We start from the raw sequence: 10,795 nt of genomic DNA on the forward strand, positions 1-10,795 counted from the left end.
CTGCCTTGTGCACGGGTTGAGGAAGCCGTTTTTCTTCATGAAAAATCGACTTCTGGGTTTTGTTTTCATGTATATATATAGAACAGCCACAAGGAGGCGAAGTGAGCAAGGCTCAGATGAAACCCTGAAACAACGGTAAAGCAAAGAACAGGACTTAACTGCTTAACATTTAGATTTCTTGTATTGACTTGTGTGTTTCTCGCTTAGGGCAGCAAGAAGAGGATAGATTCTTTACACTCAGGAACAACAGTCAGTCTGCCTGTCTTCATTCAAATGTTCAAGAGAAGAAAACCGAGGGAAGGTTGCACGAGAAAGCTGCCTTGTGGACGGGTTGAGGAAGTCGTTTTTCTTCACCAAAAATCGACTTGCCGGGTTATGTGTGTATATATAGAACAGCCACAAAGAGGCAAAGTTAGGAATGCTCAGAAGAAACCACGAAAAAATGGTAAAGCAGTAAAACACGACTCAACTGCTTATATATTTTAGATTTCTTGTATTCAGTTGTCTGTTTCTTGCTTAGGACAGCGAGAAGGAGATACATTGTTCACACACAGGAAAAACAGTCAGTCCGTGTGCCTCTCCTGATTCAAACCTTCAAAAGAAGAAATCTGAGGGAAGATGCTTGAAAAACCTGCCTTGTTGACGGGTTGAGGAACTCAATTTTCTTCACCAAAAATCGAATAGCCCGGTTATGTGTGTATACATATATATATATAGAGAGAGAGAGAGAGAGAGAGAGAGAGAACATCCACAAAGAAGCAGAATGAGCAATGCTCGAAGAAACCATGACAAAATGGTAAAGCAGAAAAAATGAATTAACTGCTTATATCTTTTAAATTTCTTATATTGAGTTTTGTGTTTCTTGATTAGGGCAGGAAGAAGAGGATAGATTTTTTCCAAACAGGAAAACCTCCTCGTCTCCCTCTCTTTACACAAACGTTCTAAAGAAGAAAGCTGAGGGAAGGTTGCACCAAAAGCCTGCCGTGATTACGGGTTGAGGAAGTCGTTTTTCTTCACCAATATAAACTTGCCAAAATCTACTATGTGTGTGTATAGACAATGTGAGCAATGCTCAGAAGAAAGCATGAAAAAATGGTAAAGCAGAGAAATACGACTTAACTGCTTAAATCATTTAGATTTCTTGTATTAACTGTTGTGTTTTTTCTTTATGACAGTGCAAAGGAGATACATTCCTTTCACAGAGAAAAAGATAAAAGGTCAGTCTGTCTCTCTTGATTGGAAAGTTCAAAAGAAGAAAGCTGAGGGAAGGTTGCACGAAAGACCTGCCTTGTTGACAGGTTGAGGAAGTCGTTTTTCTTCAGCAAAAATCGACTTCTGGGTTTTGCTTTCATATATATATATAGAGACAGAGAGAGAGAGAGAGAACAGCCAAAGGAGGCGAAGTGAGCAAGGCTCTGAAGAAACCCTGAAAAAATGGTAAAGCATAAAACAGGACTTAACTGCTTAAATCATTTAGATTTCTTGTATTGACTTGTGTGTTTCTCCTTTAGGGCAGCAAGAAGAGGATAGATTCTTTACACACAGGAACAACAGTCAGTCTGCCTGTCTTGATTCAAACGTTCAAAAGAAGAAAGCTGAGGGAAGGTTGCACGAAAAAGCTGCCTTGTAGACGGGTTGAGGAAGTCGTTTTTCTTCACCAAAAATTGACTAGCCGGGTTATGTGTGTATATATAGAACGGCCACAAAGAGGCAAAGTTAGCAATGCTCAGAAGAAACCACAAAAAATGGTAAAGCAGAAAAAAAAAACGACTTAACTGCTTATATCTTTTAGATTTCTTGTATTGACTTGTGTGTTTCTTGCTTAGGGCAGCGAGAAGGAGATATATTGCTCACACACAGGAAAAACAGTCAGTCTGTCTGTCTTGACTGAAATGTTTAAAAGAAGAAAGTTGAGGGAAGGTTGCATGAAAAACTTGCCGGGTTGACGGGTTGAGAAAATCGTTTTTCTTCAGCAAAAGTCTACTACCAGGTTATGTGTGTGTGTGTGTGTGTGTGTGTGTGTGTGTGTATAATACCCACAAGGAGGTGAAATGAGCAATGCTCAGAAGAAACCACAAAAAAATGGTAAAGGAGAATACTACGACTTAAGTTCTTAAATATTTTAGATTTCTTGTATTGACTTGTGTGTTTCTTATTTAGGTCAGCATGAAGGACAGACAATCTTTTCATGGAGACAAAGAAAAAGTCAATGTGCCACTCCGGAGTCCAACATAAAACCAAGAAGTTGAGAGAGTGTTCAACGGGTAACCTGCACGGTTGATATTTTGATACTATGTTTTTCTTGTGGCAAAGATTGAGATATGATTTTTTTTATTCAGAGAAGCAAGAAGGCAGGCGAGTCAGCCAAATTGCCCAAGAGACAGATGCCCCTCTTTTGCAACAGACGAAGAAAATCAGTCTTGCCTATGCTGAGAACATCACAAAAATAATGAAGCCCTGATTCCATGTAAGCCATTAAAGTATTTCGACCTGCACTTTCTGTCACCAATCCTGGTTTGTCATCCGGGTGGTTGGGGCCCTTTTGGCTGCGTGCTAAGCAGTGTCTGCTGGTTCCCTGTCTGACAACTTCCTGTGCAGTTAACTGACTTCATCATCTTCACTTACACGTTCTTCTCCTCTAACGCCAACTTCTAGACCTGACTTGATTCCTCTACCAATTACAAAGTAAAGAATCTCTAAATCAGCCTGTGACTTATATGCCCCCCCCCCTTGAAAGAATTTCTCCTTTTTGGGGCGAAAGCAATGTACATGTTTCATACAAATATTCATGCCTTTGGCTGGAATTGCTGCCTGCTGAAAATGTATAAAAGCAAACAATAATCCAACTACCTCCAGTCCACTTACTCAACGCTTCTTGCGTTTGTGTTTTCCCTGGGCCACCGTCAGTCCCACGGAAGGAAAATAAACCTCTTGAAACTATTTCACACAGTTTCATTTTTCCACTGACATTGAAGGACTGCTGGACAGAGGCAAAGTGAAGTCCAGCAACTGTGTTTGAAAATGAGGTTATTCGCTGGAGTCCTATAGATGCCCTACACGACTCACAGAGTCCCCAGCACCTTCTGCCACTCTTGGTGCAAATGACAGTTCGGGACATTTGTTTTCCTTTTGTGATGGTTTCAGTGTCAATAGGGAGTGTGGCTCTTTCTTGTCATCCCCTTCATTGCTCGCTCTCCAAAGTGCAAAGCCCTGGCTCTGCTGCCTGGTCCAGGCTGTCACGGTCTCACACCCACCAGGCACTCGAGTCACCAGGCAGCCCTCTTGACAGGTCCAAGCCTCACCCTAGAGCCCCTCATCTCACTTGAAAAGTTTCTTCCAGCAAAAGGACAAAAGGGGAAGTGCTTGTTAATCTTGAAGGTAAAACGGTGGAAGAAAATGTTTTTCCTTCCTCTCTCTCCTTAGTTTTTCTAACACAGAGAATTACTGTGAAATGTTTGGTCTCTTTGAGTCTAGGGGCAGAAAGTCTGTTTTGTTTGGCTAATTTGAAAGCCACTTAACAGTGTTCAACACTCTACGCCAAAAGCCTCAGGCCAAAGACCACATCACTGCAGTGAAAGTAACAGTGAACACCAAGGACCCTTTCCACACACGGACATTGGGGAATCTGATCTCAGCCATAGGATCCCAGCCCAAAGGGTTCCCTCAAGGGATGACTCCTCAGAGAACTTGCTATCTGGAAGCTTCTGCCGGCTGTCTGGCTCGGGGGAGTGTGGCACAGGACCGTGTCCTTCCCAAGGCAGTCAAAGGCAAACACTCAGAGTCTTTTCAGAGCCCTTCCCTATGCTCCACTTTGACTCCCTTACACGCCTGCTCAGTGTGTTGGTGCTAAGGAGGGCTACTGGGGCTTTACTTTTGTCATGTGGATGTGGCTGTTTCTTGTTACTGTGATAGTCTTCAATTTGGGAAGTCCTTGCCCAGGTTGGGCCCGTCAGGATGACAATGACAAGGCTCCAGGAGGGGACCCCCGACTGGGAACTGCTTCTCCAGGGTCACTAGTCCCCCAACTCACGAAAGGAGTTTGTGTAGGTGCCCACATGGGATCCTGGAGCGGGGACGAGGGGTTTGGGGAGAGTAGAATCCAGCCAGGGGTCAGAGTGGGAAAGCAAGACGAGAGGAAGGAAGGGAGTATAAATACCACAGAGGTGGATGGCGGCTGAGCCAGCGGTTGTGAGGCCATTCAAGACGGGACCTCCATTTTATCTTGCTGGTTTCTGAGCAGACATGCTTCCATGACAGCAGCCTGGAAACAGAGTGGCAAAGGAGGGTGAGTGACAAGGAGGGTGGAGGCAGGGCTGTTTGCAGAGTGAGTGCCAGGCTCTTCCAGTGACCAGCTCCAACCAGGGTGAGACGTGGGCAGCTGCCCATTCAACCTGGCCTGTCCTTGGCAGTGGCAGCAGTGCAGGGCTAGGCTGCAGACAGAGAGAGTCACATGTCACCCACAGCTCCCAGGGGCTCTTAGAACCTAGAGGACAAGGTCGCAATGCTGGGGGTGTCACCAGGGCAGGGAGTCAATTAGCGAGATGTGGGCCCAGAGAGTGTCTGATTGGTTGTCAGCAGGCAGGAAGGAGAGGCGGGGACATGAGAAGGCTGGGGTGTGGGGGCTGGGGTGAGGAAGGAATGCCGGGTGGATGTTGGAGTATGGAGAATCCAGTTCAGAGATACCATGAAGCAGGGAGAGGAATGGGAGCCCAGGTCCTAGATAATTCAAGTGGACTCCAGGTAGGGGGTACCTCTGAGGGCACAGAGCTTTCCACACAGAGTTTTCCTGCTTCACACATCAAAGGGCTGTGATAGCATTATGAGCCAGGAAGCTTCTGGCCCAGCAGCCTGTGGAGTTTCTCCTTTTCCTCCAAAGACTGGTTAGAAGTGAAATCAGCCAGGTCTCAAAAACTGTGCATTCCGTGAACATGGATGTGTTTGTCCTGCTGGAAAGTCTTTTCTCCATCAGAATCACGTGGCACGCTGCTCCCGCTGCGACCTGCAAAGGGGTTGAGGGTGTGCTGGGGGCCACCAGGTAGCGTGCCACGTGATCCCATGGGCTTATCTGGAGGGCTGCCCTGGGTTTAGGTTCCCACGTGACCCAGGTGTTGCTTTATCCCATCGGAGGCTGGAATTCGCATGTTGGGCTTTGCTTGGTGAGGCTACAGAACCACAGCTTTGTAGGCTGCACGTCTCCAGATGATCCTCCAAAGGCCTGTAAGTCCCACACAGCAGGAGGGAACTGTGGATGCACTGGCACACTCTGCTGCCTCCCCTCTTGGTGATCACTGGGTTTTCTCTGGGCCTCCCCTTTGGGTTTCATCCCACCACCCAACACCACTTCCTCCCGGCTTGCTTACCCCACCTGCGTCCTCCAGGGGCCAGAATGCCCTGCTCCTGTTTGGGATAGCTTCCTCCACCTCAAGTAAGGAAAGCTGTCTTCTAAACTCCAGGGTGAGCATCGCTTCCAGGTCCAGCTTCCCTTCTCAGGCAGGGGGTTCTGTCATCCCCGGGGGCTCCTGAGTTCAGAATTTCAGCCTTTGGCAGGCCTCTCTCCCTTTGAGTCAACCCCTCGTGGACTGCAGCCCCTCAGCACCTAGGCCCCCATGGACACCTCTTCCATCCCATGCTTGAGCTCTTCCCACTCTGAGACCTTTCCCCTCCTCTAGGTCCCAGTCTCAGAAGCTGAAGCCAAGAGGAAATACATGGAAGCCACCACAGATCCAGACCATAGGGCTACGATGCATTTTGTAATCATTCTGTTTATTTGCTCACACACTAGTCAGCCTTCTCAGAACGCCAGTCACAATGGGCCAAACAGGAGGAAATGCAAGAGCATGGGACACATTTTCCAGCCACTGGATGATATTATGCCAGAAAAATCACCGTCACCCATCATCCACCACCATTGTCATTTGACCACACTTGATCTCCCATGAGTCCTTAAACCACAATCACATCTTTGGTTTCTGAAACATCTTCTTTGGAAAGGTATATGACATGCATACAGTTTTTGTTGCTTATTGATTTATGAGGTACAGGTGTAGTTTGTCACATGGCTATGTTGGGTATCGGTGGCTTCAAGGCTTTTGGTGAATCCATCATCTGAATGACATGCATTGTACCCATTACGTCATTTCTCTTCTTTCACCCCCCAGGCTCCCCACCCTTCCAAGTCTCCAATGTCCGTCATTCCACACTCTGTGTCCATACCTCAAGCCATCCTCCCACCTTGGCCTCCCAAAGTGCTAGGATGACAGGCGTGAGCCACCACGCCTGGCCTGATGTTTTTATACGGTCACAAACAGGAGTCGGGTTTGATTCTTCTGCACGTGGGAATCGAATGTACCCAGCGTCCTTTGCTGAAAAGGCTATGTTTTTGCCCAGAGTACGTTTTCGCTGACTTTGTCCAAGATCAGTTGGCTGTAGATGTGAGGCTGTATTTCTGGGTTCTCTATTCTATCCCAGAATAGAAACGTCTGTGTCTATTTTTCCACCAGTACAATAATGTCGTCATCATCATTAGAGCCCCGTAGAATAGGCATGTCATTTCTCAAAGATCGAAAAATCAGGTCATGTACAACTGGCAAGCCTTTCTTCAGGCACCACAGAACTATCTTCTTCAACAAAAGAAATGTAAACATCTCCTTGAAGGAAGAGTTCTGCCCGTTTCCAGGACATGTCATGAATTCCTCTCCTAGATACATGCTTCTCAAGTACAGGACACATGAAGCCACAGCATCCATCATCAGTTCCATGGCTTTCTCTTTCAAGAGCAAAATCAAGGAATCCTTGCACAACATGCTGAGCGCGCCTCCTAGCTGCAGTAGCCTGGAGGGTCTTCACACAGGCAGAGGCATCCTTTTATACAAGTTTCAGGAGTGCCGTCCCCTGACCCCACCCACACACCCTGAGGCTCTCTGGAGCTCAGCCAATCAGCTTTTGCCAAGTCATCACCAGCTCAGCCAATCACCTTCTGCCAATTCATCACCAGCTCAGCCAATCAGCTTCTCTCAAGTCATCAACATCTCAACCAATCAGCTTCTGCAATCATCCACTGCTCCACCAATTAGCTTCCACCAAGGCATCAAGCCCTACCGGCTCAGCCAGCAGGCTCCTCCCATGTCTCCAAGCCCCTCGCAGTTTCAGTGCTTCGCTCTCACTGAACGCTGGACTGAAAGTCTCAAATCGTTCAGAATTCGGCTCCTGTGAGGTGGAAGCACCTGGAATTGCACTGGTGAAGTTGACACCCACATCGTTGGTGTTTTGAGTGCTTCGTCTTTCCCACAAAAAACAGCGAGATATGTTGTTATTTGACAAAAGCAACAAAGTCCAGAATTCAGCTGAACATCTGAGGAAACCACCAAAGTAATGGAAACGTAGAAAAACAGTATTTACCATTTCTATCTCCTGTGTTGAATTGTTGCATGTTTCTTGTTTTGGGCAGCAAGAAGGAGATACTGTCTTTTTCAAGTGCAAACACACACACACACAAACATAATGTCAGTCTGCCTCTCCTGAGACGAAAGCTCGAAACAACAGAGCCAAGACAAGGTTAAACGGGCAAAGTGAATTGTTGATGTGTTGAGTAATTTGTTTTTCCTCACCAAAGACGGAATTGCAGTTTTATTTTCATATATATATATATATACACAACAACAAAGCTGTGAACTCACCATGCTCAGATGAAACCGTGAAAAAGACTAAAGCAGAAAAACATGATTTAACTGCTTAAATCTTTTAGATTTCCTGTGGTGACTTGTGTGTTTCTTGTTCAGGGCAGCAAGAAGGATATACATTATTTTCACAGAGAAGAAGAAAAACAGTCAGTCTGCCTCTCTTGATTCAAACGTTCAAGAGAAGAAAGCTGAGGGAAGGTTGCACGAAAAAGCTGCCTTGTGGATGGGTTGAGGAAGTCGTTTTTCTTCACCAAAATCGACTTGCCGGGTTATGTGTGTATATATAGAACAGCCATAGAGAGGCAAAGTTAGCAATGCTCGAAGAAACCACGAAAAAATGGTAAAGCAGAAAAACACGACTGAACTTCTTATATCTTTTAGATTTCTTGTATTGACGTGTGTGCTTCTTGTTTAGGGCAGGAAGAAGAGGATAAATGCTTACAAACAGGAAAAATGTCAGTCAGTCTGGCTCTCTTCACACAAACGTTCAAAACAAAAAAGCAGCGGGAAGGTTGCAGGAAAAGCCTGCTTTGTTGAGGGTTGAGGAAGTCGTTTTTCTTCAGCAAAAACCGATTTGCCCTATTATGTGTGTGTGTGTGTATAGATATATAGATATAGATAGATACAGAACGGCCAAAGAAGGGGAAGTGAGCAATGCTCAGAAGAAACCATGAAAAAAATAGTAAAGCAGAAAACACGACTTAACTGCTTAAATCATTTAGATTTCTTGTATTGACTTTTGTGTTTCTTCTTTATGACAGCGGTAAGGAGATACATTCCTTTCACAGGGAAAAGATAAAAGGTCAGTCTGCCTCTCTTGATTGGAAAGTTCAAAAGAAGAAAGCTGAGGGAAGGTTGCACGAAAAACCTGCCTTGTGCACGGGTTGAGGAAGTCGTTTTTCTTCAGCAAAAATCGACTTCTGGGTTTTGTTTTCATATATAAATATATAGAACAGCCACAAGGAGGCGAAGTGAGCAAGGCTCTGAAGAAACCCTGAAAAAACGGTAAAGCAAAAAACAGGACTTAGCTGCTTAAATCGTTTAGATTTCTTGTATTTACTTGTGTGTTTCTCGTTTGGGGCAGCAAGAAGAGGATAGATTCTTTACAAACATGAAACCGTCAGTCAGTCTGCCTCTCTTTACACAATCGTTTAAAAGAAGAAAGCTGAGGAAGGTTGCACGAAAAGCCTGCCTGATTATGGACTGAGGAAGTCGTTTTCTTCACCATTATCTACTTGCCGAAATCTACTTGTGAAATGTATTTCACCAAAATCTACTATGTGTGTATATAGACAAAGTGAGCAATGCTCAGAAGAAACCACGAAAAAATGGTAAAGCAGAAAAACAGGACTTAACTGCTTAACATTTAGATTTCTTGTATTGACTTGTGTGTTTCTCGCTTAGGGCAGCAAGAAGAGGATAGATTCTTTACACTCAGGAACAACAGTCAGTCTGCCTGTCTTCATTCAAATGTTCAAGAGAAGAAAACCGAGGGAAGGTTGCACGAGAAAGCTGCCTTGTGGACGGGTTGAGGAAGTCGTTTTTCTTCACCAAAAATCGACTTGCCGGGTTATGTGTGTATATATAGAACAGCCACAAAGAGGCAAAGTTAGGAATGCTCAGAAGAAACCACGAAAAAATGGTAAAGCAGAAAAACACGACTCAACTGCTTATATATTTTAGATTTCTTGTATTCAGTTGTCTGTTTCTTGCTTAGGACAGCGAGAAGGAGATACATTGTTCACACACAGGAAAAACAGTCAGTCCGTGTGCCTCTCCTGATTCAAACCTTCAAAAGAAGAAATCTGAGGGAAGATGCTTGAAAAACCTGCCTTGTTGACGGGTTGAGGAACTCAATTTTCTTCACCAAAAATCGAATAGCCCGGTTATGTGTGTATACATATATATATAGAGAGAGAGAGAGAGAGAGAGAACATCCACAAAGAAGCAGAACGAGCAATGCTCGAAGAAACCATGACAAAATGGTAAAGCAGAAAAAATGAATTTATATCTTTTAAATTTCTTATATTGAGTTTTGTGTTTCTTGATTAGGGCAGGAAGAAGAGGATAGATTTTTTCCAAACAGGAAAACCTCCTTGTCTCCCTCTCTTTACACAAACATTCTAAAGAAGAAAGCTGAGGGAAGGTTGCACCAAAAGCCTGCCGTGATTACGGGTTGAGGAAGTCGTTTTTCTTCACCAATATAAACTTGCCGAAATCTACTATTGTGGAGAAAAATCTAACCCGCCGTTCTGCTTCTGTAAAATCCGCTCGCTCAACCCTACTCCCTTCCCCCGCTGGTGCCCCTCCGCTCGCTCAACCCTATTCCCTCCCCCGCTGGTGCCGGCGCCACTCTGTAACTCCCAGAAAACCACTTGCCGTTAGTCCTTGGAAACTATTGACCAAGATTAGAAGTTCCTGATATTAGCCCATCTGGTACATGTTTGTGCAAGGTTAAAGCCCATGGAATTTCCCCCCACCCTGTGATCCCTAGCCACCTGCGTGTGGTTTCTGCCTATAAAATCCTAAGGAAAAAAAAAGGTCGGCGTGGCAGCTTCGCTAGCTAGGTAGTGCTGCTTGCCCCTGCGCTGCGCTGGAAATAAAACCTCATGCTTTTGCATCAAGTCTCTGGACTCTGAGTCTTTTTTAGGCGGTCGTCTCTCCCCCACACAGGCTGTACATTTCTGCGGCCTAACATTTGGGGGCTCGTCCGGGATCGGAGAGGCGACCCCTCTTAAAAGACCGGCGGCACCAGGCTTGGAGGTAGGCAGACTCCGGAGTCATCCTTTATGTTTGTCTCTGTGTTGTATGTGATGTGTCAGTTTTGAAGTTTGAATTTGGAACGACAGGGTACTAACTCCGTAAGGAGGAAGTTCCTCTGGACCAAGATAGGGTTCTTGGCCAGAAAAACTGTCGCCCTGGAGGACGCTCCAGGGATTAGGGGTGACCAGGTGGCCTTGGTCGACTCCATTTGTTTGCCTGCAAGTCATTGCAGGATTGGGCAAGATAACCCTAGGGTAGGATATCGTCCTTTGTCAGTGTTTGTGTGCAGAAGCAAGTGGCTTCGGTGTTTGTCTGCTGTCTGTGTTGTCGCTCTTTTCTCCTTTATTCTCCTT

The 10,795-nt window shown here is 45.4% G+C and overlaps 1 protein-coding gene and 1 long non-coding RNA gene across 2 annotated transcripts in view; both read left to right on the forward strand.

The window, feature by feature from the left end:
- The window catches only part of RPS19 (ribosomal protein S19), a 224,150-nt gene that overhangs the window by 62,710 nt on the left and 150,645 nt on the right, over positions 1-10,795 (forward strand). The window lies entirely within an intron of this gene.
- Positions 730-2,495, forward strand: LOC142861091 (uncharacterized). The gene is made up of 2 exons (XR_012912462.1): positions 730-1,437; positions 1,512-2,495. It is a non-coding gene; the product is annotated as an uncharacterized LOC142861091 (long non-coding RNA).

This window comes from Microcebus murinus, chromosome 16 (genome assembly GCF_040939455.1).
Source record: "Microcebus murinus isolate Inina chromosome 16, M.murinus_Inina_mat1.0, whole genome shotgun sequence".
NCBI lineage: Eukaryota > Metazoa > Chordata > Mammalia > Primates > Cheirogaleidae > Microcebus > Microcebus murinus.